Raw genomic sequence first — 19,395 nt, 5'->3', positions numbered from 1 at the left:
TTATGCTCTCGAGAGAAGCCACTAGTGAAACCTATGGCCCCTGGGTCTATCTTTATCATATCAATCTCCTACTACTTAGTTATTTACTTTGCTATTTACTTTGCCTTTATTTTACTTTGCGTCTTTATCATAAAAATACGAAAAATATTATCTTATCATATCTATCAGATCTCACTCTCGTAAGTGGCCCTATAGGGATTGACAACCCCTATTTGCGTTGGTTGCGAGGATTTATTTATTTTGTGCAGGTGCGAGGGACTCGCGCGTAGCCTCCTACTGGATTGATACCTCGGTTCTCAAAAACTAAGGGAAATACTCACGCTACTTTGCTGCATCATCCCTTCCTCTTCGGGGAAAACCAACGCAGTGCTAAAAGAGGTAGCAGCATGCATGATACTAGCTATGATACCCCCTTACTATCAGCCTAGCAAAGAAGGTTTATAGATCATTTCTGCGTCGCTTTGTGAGTTTTCATCCGTTTGTTCGAGAAGTGGGGAGAAGTTTCAAACATTCCAGCCGCGAGGTGCGGCCACTTGTGTAGGCCTAGTTGGTATTTTAATTACAGGAAATTCAGATGGAGTTCGGACATAATCAACATCAATTTGTGCCCATGGCGTGCTCTCATGACCTCGTGGAAAAATATTGGTAAAGTTTGGCACAAGTTTTGATGACCGCTCCTTCCAAACCGAAGCATCTCACATGAAGGATCATGGTTTCCAAAAGGAGACGTGTCAATTCAAACTCCTATGGCCGGTGACTTCATCATTTGGCCTCATAAAAATTTCCAGGGTACCCAGTCACCATTATACCACGGGTTTGATTTTCTGGCGCATTTCAGGTATTGTTAGCTATATTTAAGACATTTTTTGATATTAACATGCATTTTGTGCATAAAAATAAAATTACAACCAGAACTGCATGTGCTGTCGAAAGGGATGAGGATCGTCGTTCGATCTGGGAGCATCCAACGGTGCAGATGTACAATCCGTGGGGTTTGGGTTCTGGCCAATCAGAAAGCACAACTCAGATCGTGGGTGGGGTTTGGTCGGCACACGGCTTTCCTCAACGAACCGTGTGCTATTCGCAAACCAGATTGCATATTTTTGTTCACACATACTGTAGTGAGGTCAATTGAGTTTGCTACCTCTATGATATAATAATAATAATAACAACAACAACAAAAAACAGTTCATATTCATTGCCTGAGCTGACTGCATATCTAGGTCAGCATATTAACGGTTCTTACATCAACAGAAAACCAGGCATAACTCACAAATTCAGTACACGCGACCATTCTAAATTGAACGAATTAACTTGCAGGGTAGGCATAAAGACTAGTCTTATGGCTTAATTCCCATGTACATGGGGGAACTGGGATCATTACGTTGACCCCAAATGAACTTGGGTTTCATGATGATTTTATGCTTCTCTGTTACACCGGTGCGTGATCCCTTGGCTGGCAACTCATCAAATTCATCGTACTCGTCCTCATCGGTAACATCGTCGACACCCAGTACCCTTCTTTTCCCATGCATCACTACATGGCAGTTCTTATGCAAGGGGTCTTCCACAAAGAAAATCTAGGTAGCATCGCTGGCAAGAATGAATGGTTCCGCGTGATATGCCATCGTTGTCCTATTAACACAGGGTTTTCCTATACTCATCAATCCTTACCCGACCAAGAGGGATCCATGCGCACCTGTATAATGCCACCTTAACTTTCACATAGTCAAGCTCCCAAATCTCTTTGATCGTTCCATAGTGTACCCTTTTATCAGCATCATTTACAGTCATGCATTCTATTCGAACAGAGTTGTTCTAATATGAGGTCTTCTGATCATGTTCCTCAGTGTAGAACGTGTATCCATTTATGTCATATGCTTGGCACGTCAACACCGTAGGTGATGGCTTTTGTGCCAACCATGTAGCAATGTCATCGATGGATCCTTGTGCCAAACAATTCTTCAGCCATTCAGCGTAGTTCTTAGTGTGCTCCTTCATGTCCACATCAGATGAAGGCACCATTGGTAAGAAGCTTTGGCGTATCTCCGCCAAGTGTTCTTCGGCATAAGCGCTGAGAACTGGGCTGCTAAGCAGTACCGTCAAATGGGCTTTCTCTGCCAATTCTCCGGGTGCGGCCATTTGCGTGCCAGCAAGGACCGGCTTACCTTCCAACCTTCCCTCATGGTGAGAGAGGGGAAAACCTATAGGTCTTTGTTTCATGTATTTGGTGCAAAAGTCAACCACCTCCTCCGCGGTATAACCTTGTAGAATGCTTGCCTCTGGATGGTTTCGTCCGACAAAAGTGCTTCAGTATTCCCATGAACCGCTCGAAGGGATACATGTTGCAAAGAAACACAGGACCACAATACTTTATCTCGTCGACAAGGTGCATAGTGAGATGGACCATGACATCAAAGAATGACGGTGGGAAAAACATCTCTAGTTGGACAATATTCTTGCAATATCATCTTGCATATGATCCAACTCTTCAGGATCTACAACTTTCTGCCATAGTTGGTTGAAGAAATCATAGAGGTCAATGAGTGTGTTCCTTATATCTTTGTCCATTAGATTCCTGATGGCCACCGAGAGGATTTGTGTCAACATTACGTTGCAATCATGTGACTTCATGTGTCCCAACTTCATTTTACCTGATCTCACATCCACGAGCCTTCTGATGTTCGCGCAGTAGGAAGAGGGTGTCTTAACTGACAACAAATAGGTGAAGAACTGTGTTGCTTCTTTTGTACTAAAATTGCAACTCTGGCGAGCTTTGATGAATTTGTCATCATCTTTTGCTTCACTCTTGTGTTTTGATTGATCAGCAAGCATATCGAGCCATGAACCGTCACCATCCTTTCTTTTACCTTTAATCTTGAGCAGAGTACCAAGGATGCTTTCACATACATTCTTCTCTACGTCCATGACATCGATGCAGTGACGTACACGTAGAATCTCCCAGTAAGGTAATTTCCAGAACACCGATTTCTTCTTAAACACTTGACCCTTGGGTGTTTGTTTCACCGTCAAAGGGTGGTTCTTGCCAAGAACAACATTAATTTTTTAGCCATGTTGTGGACCACCTCCCCTTCATAGGTTCTTGGGCCCACACCTGCCTCTACCATACCATCAAATTCAGCTTTCATCTTTCGGTATGGGTGAGTTTTCCGTAAGAACCAACGATGCCGCAAATACACGGTTTTGTGTGAGTTGGGAAGTCTTCTGCTAGCTGTCCTATCCATGCATGTGACACACCCTACATCTCCCTTTGTTTTTCTGCCCCGATGTGTTGCCTAATGCTAGCATATCTTGAATGGTGTGCACCAGCATCGCATGTAGATCGAAAATCTCCTTTCTGTAAGCATCATAGCATTTTACAGCAGGCGCATCTATCCACACTATCAGCAGTTCTTCTACCGGTAGCTAAAAGTAAATGTCGATGTCATTTCCAGGTTGCTTCGGGCCTTGGATAATCATTGACATCATAATGTATTTTTTTCATACACAACCAAGGAGCTAGGTTATATATGCACAAAAGCACCGGCCATGTGTTGTGATTGGTGTTCATATCACCAAAAGGATTCATAACGTCAGTACACTCCCCGAGCCTTATACTTCTAGGATCCTTGGCAAATTTTCAAACTTGTTGTCGATTAATTCCCACTGAGCCCCATCTTTAGGGTGCCTCATAAACTTATCCGCAATTCGCTCATCATGATGCCACCGCAACCTCTTTGCCTCTCTAGGGTTTGCAAAAAAAACGCCTCAACCTTGGAATTAAAGGCAAGTACCAAACAACCTTGAACGGGATTCTTGTCTTGATCTCGTCGTCCAATTTGTACTTGTCCTTTGCTCTCATGCGCTTGTATCATGCATGCTTGCATGTGGGACATGCACGCAAATCTTTGTACTCACCACGGTACAATATACAAACGTTCACACAAGCGTGTATCTCCTGTACTTCAAGTTCCAATGGGCAAACAATTTTCTTCACTTCATTCATGCTTCTGGGGAGCACATTATCTTCCGGAAGAATTTCTTTGAAAAGACCTAACATCTCTGTGAAGCCATTGTTTGATAGACCATTTGCTGCTTCAAATTTGAGAAGCGCCAGGGTGGCACTCAACTTGGAATATTTCTTTTTGCAACCTGGATACAATTCTTTCTTGGAGTCCGCATCAATGGTTGGTAGATTCTTGTACCCAATCATATCCTTTTTTGGGCCCTCGAAATCTGCAATCATAGCAGCAAAATCTGGCATATCAAGATCGTCATCATCTGCGTCAACGTCTTGGTTTTCCAGTGGGTGTTTCGAATTTCCGGTGTTCCATTGGTAGCTTGACGCCTCTGCCCCGATGTTAGATTCGACATCCATGTGACACTGATCGGGGTTTGGCATCTCGCTGCCCTGGGTCTCTTCATCCATGATCTCCTCTTCACCGTGTCTGGTCCAACGTGTATATCCATCCATGAATCCCCTAGAGACTAAGTGCAGCTGGACATTTGCAACTTCATGTGACTCTGTATTGGCACAATCAGTACATGGACACAAGATGTAATCTGCATCACCAATTCTCCTCTTCGTACTTTCAGCCAAATTCATGAACTATGTCACGCCACTGATAAAATCTGCGGTTTTCTGATTCTTCATCCATCGAGATCGTTCCATCTGCACGACTGAAAGTGCAACTATCCCTAGGTGGTTTTGGTAATTCATAACAACATATAGCTCATTGAGCTAATGCTATTCCAAGATAATTATTTCAGGAAAGCTCAATGATTGGCATGGCATGGATGTGAAAGTGGAACCCTCAAAATGCTAAGGAGAAAGGATTGGCTCAAGCTCAAAAGCTCAAGAATCTTCATTTTATATTTTAGTGATCCAAGATCACATTGAGTCTTTAGGAAAAGCCAATACTATCAAGGAGGGATGAGGTGTTGCTTAATGAGCCTCTTTCTTCATGTGCTTAGTGATATGCTCCAAAACCCTCAACTACTTTCCCATATCCACATATGACCTAAACCCTAAGCCAAACTCGGTCCTACCGATTCTTCCTATTCGGCGCCACCGAGTTTTCATTTGTCATAAGCCACTACCAAACCATAGCAATTTGGTCCTACCGATAGGGATCTCGGTCTCACCGAGATGGGGTTGCAAACTCTCTGTTTCCCTTTCGTAACTTTTCGGTCTCACCGAAAGAGCGAATCGGTCCCACCGAGATTGCAATGTAAATTCAGTGTTTCCCCTTTGTAACTTTTCGGTCTCACCGAAAGAGCAAATCGGTCCCACCGAGTTTGCCTGACCAACTCTCTAGTTAGCTAATTACCAAATTCGGTCTCACAGAGTTTGTGTAATCAGTCTCACCAAGATTACGTTATGCCCAAACCCTAACCATATCGGTCCTACCGAGTTGCATGTCAGTCCCACCGAAAATCTCTAACGGTCACTAGGTTTACATTTTCGGTCCGACCGAGTTTGTTGATTCGGTCCCACCGAGATTGGAAAACTGTGTGTAACGGTTGGATTTTGTGTGGAGGCTATATATACCCCTCCACCTCCTCTTCATTTGTGGAGAGAGCCATCAGAACACATACACCATTCCAACTCATATGTTCTGAGAGAGAACCACCTACTCATGTGTTGAGACCAAGACATTCCATTCCTACCATATGAATCTTGATCTCTAGCCTTCCCAAGTTGCTTTCCACTCAAATCTTCTTTCCACCAAATCCAAATCCTATGAGAGAGAGTTGAGTGTTGGGGAGACTATCATTTGAAGCACAAGAGCAAGGAGTTCATTACCTACACACCATTTGTTACTTCTTGGAGAGTGGTGTCTCCTAGATTGGCTAGGTGTCACTTGGGAGCCTCCGACAAGATTGTGGAGCTGAACCAAGGAGTTTGTAAGGGCAAGGAGATCGCCTACTTCGTGAAGATCTACCGCTAGTGAGGCAAGTCCTGTGTGGGCGATGGCCATGGTGGGATAGACAAGGTTGCTTCTTCGTGGACCCTTTGTGGGTGGTTGCTTCTTCGTGGACCCTTCGTGGGTTGAGCCCTGTGTGGACTCGTGCAACCGTTACCCTTGGGTGGAGCCCTGTGTGGACTCGCGCAACCGTTACCCTTCGTGGGTTGAAGTCTCCATCAACGTGGATGTAGGATAGCACCACCTATCCGAACCACAGGAAAAACATCCGTGTCTCCAATTGCGTTTGAATTCTCCAAACCCTTCCCTTTACATTCTTGCAAGTTGCATGCTTTACTTTCCGCTGCCTATATACTCTTTGCATGCTTGCTTGAATTATGTGATGATTGCTTGACTTGTCCTAAATTAGCTAAAATCTGCCAAGAACTAAAATTGGGAAAAGGTTAAGTTTTTATTTGGTCAAGTAGTCTAATCACCCCCCTCTAGACATACTTTCGATCCTACAAGTGGTATCAGAGCCTTGGTCTCCATTTGCTTTGATCTCCATAGCTTTGGTGGTCATAGCCTTGGTTTCACAACCTAGGAGAGTATGGCGTCTAGCGAGGGAAATTATCACCGTAGAGGTCCTTACTTTGATGGTACTAATTTTGCTAGTTGGAAGCATAAAATGAAAATGCATATTCTTGGACATAACCCCGCCGTTTAGGCTATTGTGTGTGTTGGCTTGCAAGGTGACTTCTTTGATGGGAGAGAACCAAACCGTGAAGCTACCGGGGATGAGTTGAAGATGTTGCAATACAATGCTCAAGCTTGTGATATTCTCTTCAACGGATTGTGCCCCGAAGAATTCAACAAAATCAGCCGTCTTGAGAATGCAAAGGAAATTTGGGACACTTTGATTGATATGCACGAAGGTACTGACTCCGTCAAGGAATCCAAGTTGGATGTGCTTCAAAGCCAACTTGAGAAGTTCAAGATGAAGGATGGTGAAGGTGTCGCTAAAATGTACTCTAGGCTTGCTCTCATCACAAATGAGATTGCCGGCTTAGGAAGTGAAGAGATGACCGATAGGTTCATCATCAAGAAGATTCTAAGAGCCTTGGATGGAAAATATGATACCGTGTGCACATTGATCCAAATGATGCCCAATTACAAAGATCTCAAGCCAACGGAGGTGATTGGAAGAATTGTTGCTCATGAGATGTCACTTAAGGATAAAGAGGAACTTCACAACAAATCAAGTGGTGCCTATAAAGCCTCATGTGAAGCCCCTACATCATCAAGTGAGAAACAAGACTTCAATGAAGAATTGAGCTTAATGGTGAAGAACTTCAACAAGTTCTACAAGAGTAGAAGCAAAGATAGAAGCTTCAAGTCAAGGTCCTACAATGACAAAAGATCTTCTAGTCGAGAGCGAAACTGCTACAATTTTGGAAGACCCAGACACTATTCAAATGAGTGTACGGCTCCCTACAAGAGAAGAGAAGATTCTCCAAAAAGAAGAAGCAAAGAATCACCACCAAGAGAGAGGAGGAGTAGAGATGATCGTTATGAACGAAGATACTCACGGAGAAGCAAGGATTCGGAAAGGAAGGAAAAATCATCAAGGAGCTACGCAAGACGAAGACATCAAGCTCATGTTGGTGAATGGGTATCCGGCTCTGACTCCGACAGCCACTCCGAGAGAAGTTATCACTCCGACTCCGAAGATACTCAAGATGAAGGTGTTGCCGGTCTAGCACTTGTGTCAACCAACTCCTACGACATATTTGACTCACCAAATGAAGGAATTGGAAGATGCTTCATGGCCAAAGGTCCTAAGGTAACACACCCCGAGTATGTTGATTTCAATAGTGATGAAGATGACTTGTTAGGTGATGATTTGCTTGTTGACAACTCTAGTGATGAATACTATGATGAAACGTCAATTAAACATGCTAATCAAGATAAAACGAATGACAATGATAAGGACAAGATTGAGGCTCTAACTAAAGAACTAAACACTCTTAAGTTAGCTCATGAAACTATCTTCGAAGATCATCGAGAACTTTTAAGAGCTCATGAGAAATTACGCTTTGAAAAGCTCAATCTTGAGCAAGAGCATGAGTTCTTAAAAGCAATCAATGATGATCTCCGCAAGAAAAGCTCTTCTTACATTGCCAAGCGTTTACTCTTATCCACTTACATGCCTCAAGTCAAGTCTAGTAACAAGAACAAGAAAGATTCTTCCTCTAGCAGTAACAATGATCATGCTAAATCCAATATTGTTGCTTCTAGTAGTTCTCTTGATTCCACTAATGATTCTCTTAGCCAAGTTACACTTGAGCAAGAAAATAGTTTATTGAAGGGAATTATAGAGAAAGGAGTGTACAAAAGCCTTGCCGGGAGTAAGCAATTCGAGGAAATTGTGCGCAAGCAAGGAATGCACCGGAAGAATCAAGGTGTTGGTTTTGAACGAAAGTTCAATGCCAATGGAGTTGAGTGGGAAGAAGATCAATACCCCAAGACAAAGTTTGTTCCTCAACAAGAGAAGTATGATACTTCTTTCAAGGGGACACAAGCTCAAGATGATCTTCCACCACAAGACTACAAGCAAGAAGGCAAGGACAAGCTTCAAGAGGAAATTGACGCATTTGAAGAAGTTCCTAAGACCTTAGTCAAGTGGATTCCCAAGACTACTTCAAGTTCCACTTCATCAAGTACGACTACAACTCCAAGGATTCCCATCAAGATGATGTGGATCCAAAAGAAGAAGAACTAGAGAGTTCTTGAGGGTGACTCCGCCAACATACTTCACTCTTATCATTTTGGCAAGAACAAGTGCAATCAACTTCCACATCTTGCACTAGTTCAAGGAGTCACAAACCCTCTTGTTGGTAAGACAAGGGACAAGGTAACCTAAGAGTTTTCATGGACATCATCTTTTGTGTGCATCACTCTATGTCTATGGATATCCTTGTTTGTTCCTTGTGGGACTAACCCATGTAGGCATTGAAAGTGCAATTCACTCAAATGGATAGCTCCAAGTGATCTACATCAACATTGAGCATCCACATCTTCAACATCTACATGAAGTCATCATCGACAAAACCCAAGGTTAGTTCATCCCTCTTAGGGGGAATATCACATCTAGGGGGAGCTTTACTCTAAGACTTGAGCTAAAGCAACTCTAAAGATGTGAACACAACAATGCTTTATGTAAAAGTGGTAACCCCACTTGAGCTTAAATGATGAGTATGACCTATGATCAAGTGTTCTCACTTGACTCCTAAGTCAATATACTCATATATAGATGACCTTGTCACCGCAAATTGCTTGATAGATGCTAGAATTGGTTGTGCATGCCTTGCCACATATTTCATTTGCCATCTTATTGTGTGAGCATGTTGGTTGCATATTTTACTCATTCGAGGACATCCACTTGTTGTTTTGATTGTTTGGTTTTATTTCCTTTTGCCAAGTGGATGGACAAGAATGCCTAAGTACCTCCTCTAGCTATCTATGCTTTTCTCGTCTCAAACTCTATTCATGCTGCATCACAAAATTTGATCAAGTCAGATTCGAACCACTCTGTGTGAGGAGCGCTCGGAGTCCCCGATTCCTCATAGACTTAAACTTCCAAAACCTCTTTATGATTCTCGGTCTGACCGATACCCCAATTTCGGTCCTACCGAGATCATTAAGTTGATCTAGGTTTTCGATCTCGGTGCAACCGATTTGAACATTTCGGTCACACCGAGTTTCAGTAACTGCCTGCAGTTATGAATCTCGGTGCCACCGAGTTGTTCCACTCGGTCACACCGACAGGGTCGGGCTATATATAGTCACGGGCAAAATTTTGGAAATTTCTCCAAACCCCTTCGCCCGCGCGATAGCCTGCTCTGCCCTCATGGTCTCCGGATCGTCTTCTCGACGCCAGCCGCCTCCAGTCGCTGGTCTCCGTCGCCGTCAATGGGAATTCTGCCCCGCCGTTGCCGCCGTAGCGAGTCTCCGCCGAACTAGGGTATGGACTCGATCTTTGTGCTATTCCCCAATCTGATTCCTAGCACATTGTGATCATATTGATTCTAGCCACGTTTGATAAACTTCTATCCAGTCAATGAACTCATAGATTAGGTTTGATTCGAAAATTCTAGGTTTAGGTTTCCGCCGAAACCATCTCGGACCCACTGAGTTGAAAAACTCGGTCCCACCGATTTGGCTTATGCCATTGCACAAGTGAGACTCGGTATGACCGAGAATTACTTATCGGTGTGACCGATTTTGGAACTCTGTGAAACCCTAGCAGTCTCGGTGCCACCGAACTGTGACTCGGTCCAACCGAGTTCACCAGTTCAGGTGCCAAAACTGCTTCGGTATCACCGAGTTTAAAAATCGGTAGATCCGAGATGATTTCAGTGGGAAACTAAAACTAAGTTTTTTGGATCATTCTTTTGCAAAAAATCTCTACATTTTGTGATGCTCATCCACTCTATCTCATCTATAACCTATTCACAGGGTCATCAGTCAGAGTTTGCATCATGTCTGATCAAAGTGATAGCCAGAACATGTCAGAGCAGCAGGTGCACATGAGTGAGGGCACTAGTCCCTCAAGTTCTTCAGATGAGGGCAGCAGGAGCACCCCTAGCAACTTGCCAAAGGCTGCCACGAGACAGAGGAAGAAGAGAACTTCAGACTCCGAAGATGAAGACTATGTGGCAGAGGAAGAGGCCACTTCCAAGCGAGTTGAGCCAGCTCAAGGCACAAAGCCAGGCCTAAAGATCAAAAGGCCAGCAGGCAGGCAGCCCATGTCAAAGGCAAGAGCCTCAACTGAGAAGCCTACTCCCCAAGAGCCAGTTGCTGCAGAAGGCAAGAAGAGGAAGGAAAGGGTCAAGAAGACCGTAGCCAGAGTGCTAGGAAAGGCTTCCATCATGGAAGAGGAAGAGGAAGAAGAGGTAGCTGCACCAGCACCCAAGGCACCCAAGCTGATGGGTGATGCCATAAGATCAGGGGCTACTGCATCTAAGCCCAAAGCTGCCTCCAAGCCCAAGTCTGCACCCAAGAGGAATACAAGGAGCATTCCTGCAGCTGAGAAGAACAAGGCCCTAGTGCCTGAGACTGTTGCTGAAGAAGAGGAAGAGAATGTTCTGAGAAATCTCAAGCCCAAGATCCCAGACCACAACGATGCTCATCCTGTGGCTGAGGACATGAAGCTCGGGAGAGATTCAGGGCTGAGGAAGTGGAGAGAAGCAGATCCGTATGCTTCAAGGAGAAGGACTGCCGTGGATTACAGATTTCACACCAAGGAACAGCAGGACTTCTATGAGATAGTGCTGCTAGATAAGAAGCCCATTGTCTGTGACATGAGATGGGTCGACTGGACCTACATGAGGGAGAAGGAGGAACACTACCCGGGAGTATATGACAGCTTTAGTGCTTGTGGAGTTGCTGACTTTGTTGGGCAGAAGCTCACAAAGTGGAACGAGGAACTGATCATGCAATTCTACTCCACGACACACTTTTACCCAGATGGAAAGATCACATGGATGTCTGAGGGTACAAGGTACCAATCTACAGTGGCTGAGTGGGCACAGCTCATTAATGCCCCAGAGGAGCATGATGATGACTTGGACATATATGCCAAGAAGAAAATGGACCACAATTCCATGTCCAATATGTATAAGGAAATTCCAAATGAGGCACTTGACACTTTCAAATTTGGCTCAGTGCACTATCTTCTGTCAGGACTGCCAACCATCAATTGGATCTTGAGGCACACCTTGTTGCCCAAGTCAGGTGATCACAAGATGATCAGAGGCCATGCGATCAACTTGCTACATGTATTTGATGTGCCTCAGAAGTTCAAGGTGATGAGCCTCATAGTGGAAACTATCAAAAGGACTGCAGCAGATCAGAAGAGGAGTTGCGGATATGCCCCTCAGATCCAGGAGCTCATCAACTCTAAGATGGGCACAGGCATATACTTATTGGACAAGGAACACCTGCCCATCCGTCCAGATTTTGAGGATAACCAAGTGGTCATGACTGAGAATGAGCCATCATCAGTTCAAACACAAGCAAAGAAGGAGAAGGCAAGAAAGGAGAAAGCTGCCAAGATGCCAACTCAAGAGGAGGCATCTGAGTATTTCTTGAAGACTAAACAAGAGCAGCTTGGTTACTTGATTGCATCCACGCTGAGGATTGAGCAAAGTCTGGCCACCCTCACTCAGAATCAGTAGAGCCTAGAGAGAATCATGGAACAGAAGTTCTATGACTTGGATGTCAAAGTAACGGAAGTTCAGTCTGCAGTGGAGCAGCTCCAGGAGGACATGCAGGAGAGGAGAGGCAGGACTACCACTCATGCCTTTGCCAGAGTGCCACGAGGCCCGAGGTCATCTGCCGTGCCAGTTGCTGACACCAGAGCCACCACTTCAGCACCAGCTACAGCCTCAGTTCTACCAGCTCCAGCATCTACTTCAGCTCCAACTCCAGCGTCTACTTCAGCGTCTACCGAAGCCTTCGTCCTTGGAGTGATCCGGACTCCACCACCACCAGAAGATCAAGCCTGAGCGTCGATCTAGCACTATGCATTTTCTAGGAACTTTTTGGTAACTTGTTGCCAAAGGGGGAGAAGATGTATAGATCATAGGCTTCGAGAGAGAGTGTGTTGCTTTTCTCTCTTACTTTATTTGGTGGTTTTTCGAACTTGTTTGCTTTTGAGTGCTTGAGATACTACGTCATTATTTGTGAGACATTGATGATCATGTGTTTGATCATAAGCTACACTTAATGTTTGCTTAATGCTATTATCTTATCTATCTTATGTGATCATTCACTATTCTTGGTGATGAGTGCATGTATTTCATTCTTATCATTTTAAGCGCTCCACCAAGATGTGTGTGACATGGAAGAGTAACCCATGACTCTAACTCCTTGTGCATTTGCAGTCCAAAGCAAATTTTAAATATGCACAAATTTAGGGGGAGCTCTTACTTATCACATACTTCTCAAAGCAACGATATATTTCATACTTATTATCATTTGTCGAAGCTTTGATCTATATGTTGTCATCAATTACCAAAAAGGGGGGAGATTGAAAGTGCAACTATCCCTAGGTGGTTTTGGTAATTCATAACAACATATAGCTCATTGAGCTAATGCTATTCCAAGATAATTATTTTAGGAAAGCTCAATGATTGGCATGGCATGGATGTGAAAGTGGAACCCTCAAAATGCTAAGGAGAAAGGATTGGCTCAAGCTCAAAAGCTCAAGACTCTTCATTTTATATTTTAGTGATCCAAGATCACATTGAGTCTTTAGGAAAAGCCAATACTATCAAGGAGGGATGAGGTGTTGCTTAATGAGCCTCTTGCTTCATGTGCTTAGTGATATGCTCCAAAACCCTCAACTACTTTCCCATATCCACATATGACCTAAACCCTAAGCCAAACTCGGTCCTACCGATTCTTCCTATCCGGCGCCACCGAGTTTTCATTTGTCATAAGGCACTGCCAAACCCTAGCAATTCGGTCCTACCGATAGGGATCTCGGTCTCACCGAGATGGGGTTGCAAACTCTCTGTTTCCCTTTCGTAACTTTTCGGTCTCACCGAAAGAGCGAATCGGTCCCACCGAGATTGCAATGTAAATTCAGTGTTTCCCCTTTGTAACTTTTCGGTCTCACCGAAAGAGCAAATCGGTCCCACCGAGTTTGCCTGACCAACTCTCTGGTTAGCTAATTACCAAATTCGGTCTCACAGAGTTTGTGTAATTGGTCTCACCGAGATTACGTTATGCCCAAACCCTAACCATATCGGTCCTACCGAGTTGCATGTCAGTCCCACCGAAAATCTCTAACGGTCACTAGGTTTACATTTTCGGTCCGACCGAGTTTGTTGATTCGGTCCCACCGAGATTGGAAAACTGTGTGTAACGGTTGGATTTTGTGTGGAGGCTATATATACCCCTCCACCTCCTCTTCATTTGTGGAGAGAGCCATCAGAACACATACACCATTCCAACTCATATGTTCTGAGAGAGAACCACCTACTCATGTGTTGAGACCAAGACATTCCATTCCTACCATATGAATCTTGATCTCTAGCCTTCCCAAGTTGCTTTCCACTCAAATCTTCTTTCCACCAAATCCAAATCCTATGAGAGAGAGTTGAGTGTTGGGCAGACTATCATTTGAAGCACAAGAGCAAGGAGTTCATTACCTACACACCATTTGTTACTTCTTGGAGAGTGGTGTCTCCTAGATTGGCTAGGTGTCACTTGGGAGCCTCCGACAAGATTGTGGAGTTGAACCAAGGAGTTTGTAAGGGCAAGGAGATCGCCTACTTTGTGAAGATCTACCGCTAGTGAGGCAAGTCCTGTGTGGGCGATGGCCATGGTGGGATAGACAAGGTTGCTTCTTCGTGGACCCTTTGTGGGTGGTTGCTTCTTCGTGGACCCTTCGTGGGTGGAGCCCTGTGTGGACTCGCGCAACCGTTACCCTTCGTGGGTTGAAGTCTCCATCAACGTGGATGTAGGATAGCACCACCTATCCGAACCACCGGAAAAACATCCGTGTCTCCAATTGCGTTTGAATTCTCCAAACCCTTCCCTTTACATTCTTGCAAGTTGCATGCTTTACTTTCCGCTGCCTATATACTCTTTGCATGCTTGCTTGAATTATGTGATGATTGCTTGACTTGTCCTAAATTAGCTAAAATCTGCCAAGAACTAAAATTGGGAAAAGGTTAAGTTTCTATTTGGTCAAGTAGTCTAATCACCCCCCTCTAGACATACTTTCGATCCTACAACGACACGAATGGTAATTGAAAACAATACAACAACATTAATACACGGATTAACTGCTACCCAAAGATGCATGCATAAATCACAAGGTTTTATTTTCATAATTACTGAGGGCGCTCCATGTTGTTATCCAGACGTGCAATGACAAAAAGTAATGGCCAGTCAATTTACACGCAGAGTACTAATACAACACTACCCTAAGGAATTGAATACCTTAATTAAGCACTCACGAAAATAATACCTTAATTAATTAGCTGTGCGGCGACCTCCACCCAGCAGAAAGGGAAGCGCGATGCGGCGACACACTGAGACAGCAGGGTCGAGGAGCAAAGCTTAGTGCAGCTGCCGCCTGAAGTTCGACCTCCACTATCCCGCCATCGACTGCGATGGATGTGCTCGAATCACGCCGCCGCCGACCTCGATGGTTGAGCTCCTCCTATCTCCTGCCGCAGACCGAGGATTGACCTCCTATGACGCCGCCACTGCCCACCGACCGAGGATTGATCTATTCTCTGGTAGCCGCTGCCTAGGCCACCGCCGCCATCTCTATATGCAGAGCAGCTGTTTTTTTGGCGGATATCTGTAGAGCAGTTGTTTAGACGGTATCACCGTAACTCAATTATATGGGCAGGGTAGTACATCACATACGGTTATGTAACGGCAACTGTGTCTAACCTACGTTGTCTTCTCACACGGTTTGGTGCGGAAATAGTGTTTGACGTTGTAATACCAAACACAAATGACATGTATAAACAGTGTGCCATATACAACATATAGTTCCATAAGTAGTTCCCGACCATTAGCTTATCCCCATAGTTTCCCCATTTCCCCCAAATCCCTACATAGCCTCCAAATTCCCTCGCGTGGCGTTGACATTGGGGGAATGCGGACGAGTGGTGTTGATGGTTTCGGTGCGGCTACTCCTGCTCGTATTGCTGCCACGACGGTGGTTGCCGCCGAGCACTTGCCTAAGGTCATCGGAAGGCAGGTGTACTACAGATCCGAATTGTCCTGTCAGGTTCCAATCTATCCCGATCATTTTAGCATGTCCAAAGTATAGTCCTTGATGAATCCGTCTTGAATGACACCCTCCACTCCCCCCAGGAAAGCGATCTACCGCCGGATCCGGAGCATGACTCCAGACTCCCGCAACACGAGTTCGACTTCGAGTTTTGCGCCACCGAGAAGTACCAAAACTGAGTTGTGTGCACGAGCACACTCCCACTTGACGTGTATGCACAGAGGGATTTGACATTGGCAGACGGTTTCTCAGTTGCCCCTTAGAGGTTAGTGCTAAGTTCATCATTTTACTTCAGTTAATGCCACCGCTCATCCTAAATACTATTTAACATTGGCATGGATATGAGGCTTGTGCCTTTGTTAACTGGCTGGATGAAGAATGGCATGGCAGGGATCGGAGTGTTATCACCAAGCTCGCAGAAGATAACGTAAAGCTGAAGAAGAAACTGGCTGATCTGGAATGTACAATCAGTACGGTGAAGCAAGAAAGAATCAATCACAAGCAACAGATGAAAGCAAGAGACAAGAAGGAACTAGCATGTGTAGTTTTGGTTGTCGCATTAGCCATGTTATATGCACTGTTTGCAATGATGATTAGGGATTTTGTTTGACAGTATTGCTAAAGCACATATAGATGTGCTCTAAGTAATGCACATCTAGGTCCTATGCCATTGATGTTACGCGAAGATTCATGCAGATATTTTCCTTTTTCTTTGTAGTTTGATTATTACTGGCTTTATCAATAAGAAAAGCTCAATGTATTGCTTGCCAACTATCCTACTCCGTTCGTACCGGTACCGGTGCATAATCCCAAAACTCGTTCCATCTTTTTGTCCTAAAAAAATAAACCAGCCAATAGGAGTCCTGCGAAACCCCGGGAATTTGGACCGACTAGGTACAAATAATTGCGGTTGATTATATCAGCGGTTAGATAATATGTCAACCCCTGCTTCAATTGGCATTTCCTCTTCTCTGCATACCCTGCTTAAGTGTCCACCATCTTCATCGTCCCCGGCAGGCCGCGTTACACACTAGCACACACTCTGCAGCCATGTCGAGCGACAGCGAGGACGACAGTTCGGCCAGTAGTGTGGCGCCCGATGATAGGTCAACATCGGAATCATCCCGCTCGTCTTCCATGAGTCCGGTGTCGAGCCCAGACCTTGATTATATCTGGATCATGGAAGGGACGCCGCCTCCAGAGTCGTCAGACGACAACCAGATGGACGAGGAGCCGTCGATGGACGGAGAAGAGGACGACAACGATGATGAGGAGGAATGGTCGAACAAGGAGGAGGAGGAGGAGGAGGAGGACGATAGCAATGACAATGACGACAGCGGCGGCGATGAAAAGCCAACCATCAGCGGCAAGAAGCGTGCTCACCAAGACGATGTCGTGGGGCCATCCAACAACAACAAGGACTAAATTAAGCAGACTGTACATATCCCTGTTTCCATTCGCTCATATTAATTTGTTATCTCTGTTTATCCTGTCAATCTCATCGCAGACGGTTATTAATAAGTATTCGACAAAGATCTTCTACATTATAGCCCACAGGTTGGTTTGTTGAACTATGTGCCCTGACGAGCACACAATTCACAAAAAAAGTCTGTATGGGCTGTCTATAATGATCGCACATAATTCTGATTACCGACCTGTTTGCCAGGCGGGTATCACACACATCTTGTTACGCCGAATCGTTTGTGTTCACCTCAATCATCGCAAACAGTTCATCGGAGCGAACTGTATGACGTATATCGCACACACATTGATATGGCTTCCCGTTTCTGTTGTTCTGTCTAATCGCAAACAGTTCGTATGGATCAACCATATGCTCAGCATCACACGCGCAACTAAAATCTGAACCATGTTTGATGTGCCCACCATCGCAAACGGTTTGCACCTTTTTTGATGGTTATTTTACACCATCGTTTGTGATTATTACATCACACACAGTTTCGTCGAAGGGTCTCTGATCGTAGTGTCACTTTAGCAGCATCCTGCAGTAGTGAGTGGATCCTCTCGACTTATTAATCGCCTTATCCTCTGTCTAGGAGTTGCAAGTAGTTTTTGGTGTTTGTAGTATGCTAGAGGCCGTGCATAGCACTGACTCTAGGGGTGGGCTGTGATGCGGTAGGAACGTGGCACGGTGTACCAGGGCACCCGTTTGGTGGGCTCGGGAACCCTGCACACATCATTTGGGGTTGTAGTGGAAACCCCGGCCGGATTTCCTTGCAGATGGAACCCGAATAGGCGATAAACCTGGACTAGAGACTTGTGTGGTTAGTCAGGTCGTGGCTGACACCCTCGCTGGGCTTCCGCTTGAAGGTTGCCGAGTACATGTCGTGTAAATGGCGATAAGTGGTGGGAGCGTGTGTGAAGAAGTACACCCATGCAGGGTTATAAATGATCTATTCGAATAGCCGCGTCCGCGGATATGGACCACTTGGAATGCTTACATTGTTCATAGATAACTGGAAGTGAATATCTAAAATGCGCAAGATAAGCGTGATTGCTATGGATGGCCTTCTCGTAGGGAGACGAGAGCGGATTCATAGTGGTGTATTGATATGGTGAATATGTGGACTCGTGTGCGCCACCTCAAAGGAAGTACTCGTAGTACAGGATAGCCACCGAGTCAAAACTGGCTTGCTGCAGTTAAACTCCACCACCCCCTTTGTTGATACTGATCCATAAGTAGTTAGTTCTGATGTAGGTCTTGTTGGGTACATTTGTAATCACGTTTGCTTTATTTATTTATTTTGCAGAGAGACTTCAGTCTCTCTAGTAGTTCCACGTGGGCTTCGACAATTAGCTTGGGATCCCAGACAGAGGTCTGGCTCCTTTGGAGGGTCTTATAGATAGACAGGCTTTATTGCCTTCTTTTTTTCAGATGTCTATACTCAGACATGTTTATGCTTCCGCCTGTGCTTGTTTCTTGTATGACTTGAATGTTGGGTCATGAGATCCATGTTTGTAATATCTGGCTCTTCGGAGCCTATTGAATAAATACTTTGAGTCACATAGTTTTGTTGTAATGCCTTGTTGTATTTGCACATATCGAGCATATTGTGTGTATGCTTTTGAAATGCTTGGTATGTGTGGGATCCGATAACCTAGTTATTTATTCTTGGTAGCCTCTCTTATGGGTAAATGTCTCCTGGTGGTCCCACTAAGCCATGGTAGCTTGATACTACTCCGGAACACATGGATGATCGACATGTGTCCTTCTTTGCTCATGTGTCTGTCCCTTCGGGGAAATGTCACGCGGTGTCTACCAGAGTCCTGTTAGCTTGCTACAGCCCGGATTCACTCGCTGCTAACCGACATGTGCATTGCTGGGTCATGTATGCCTGTCCCTATAAGTTAGTGCCACTTTGGGTTTACGACTAGTCATGTGGGCTCGGATTCTCTGTCATATGTATGCTAGCGACACTATCATATACGTGAGCCAAAAGGCGCAAATGGTCCCGGGCTAGGTAAGGTGACACCCGTGAGGATACCGTGCATGAGGCCGCAAAGTGATAGGATGTGTTACATGCTAGATCGGTGTGACTTAGAATCGGGTCCTAACAGTGCGATCAATAGTTGGCTCACCCTTGATAAAATGATGTGCCCCTTCGCCCTAGCTCATCAGTTGAAGACCGGGGTACCTCGTGACCTTTA

This window comes from Triticum urartu, chromosome 2A (genome assembly GCF_056163025.1).
Source record: "Triticum urartu cultivar PI428250 chromosome 2A, HENAU_Tu73, whole genome shotgun sequence".
Classification (NCBI taxonomy): domain Eukaryota; kingdom Viridiplantae; phylum Streptophyta; class Magnoliopsida; order Poales; family Poaceae; genus Triticum; species Triticum urartu.
Note: the sequence above shows the minus strand (reverse complement) of the source record.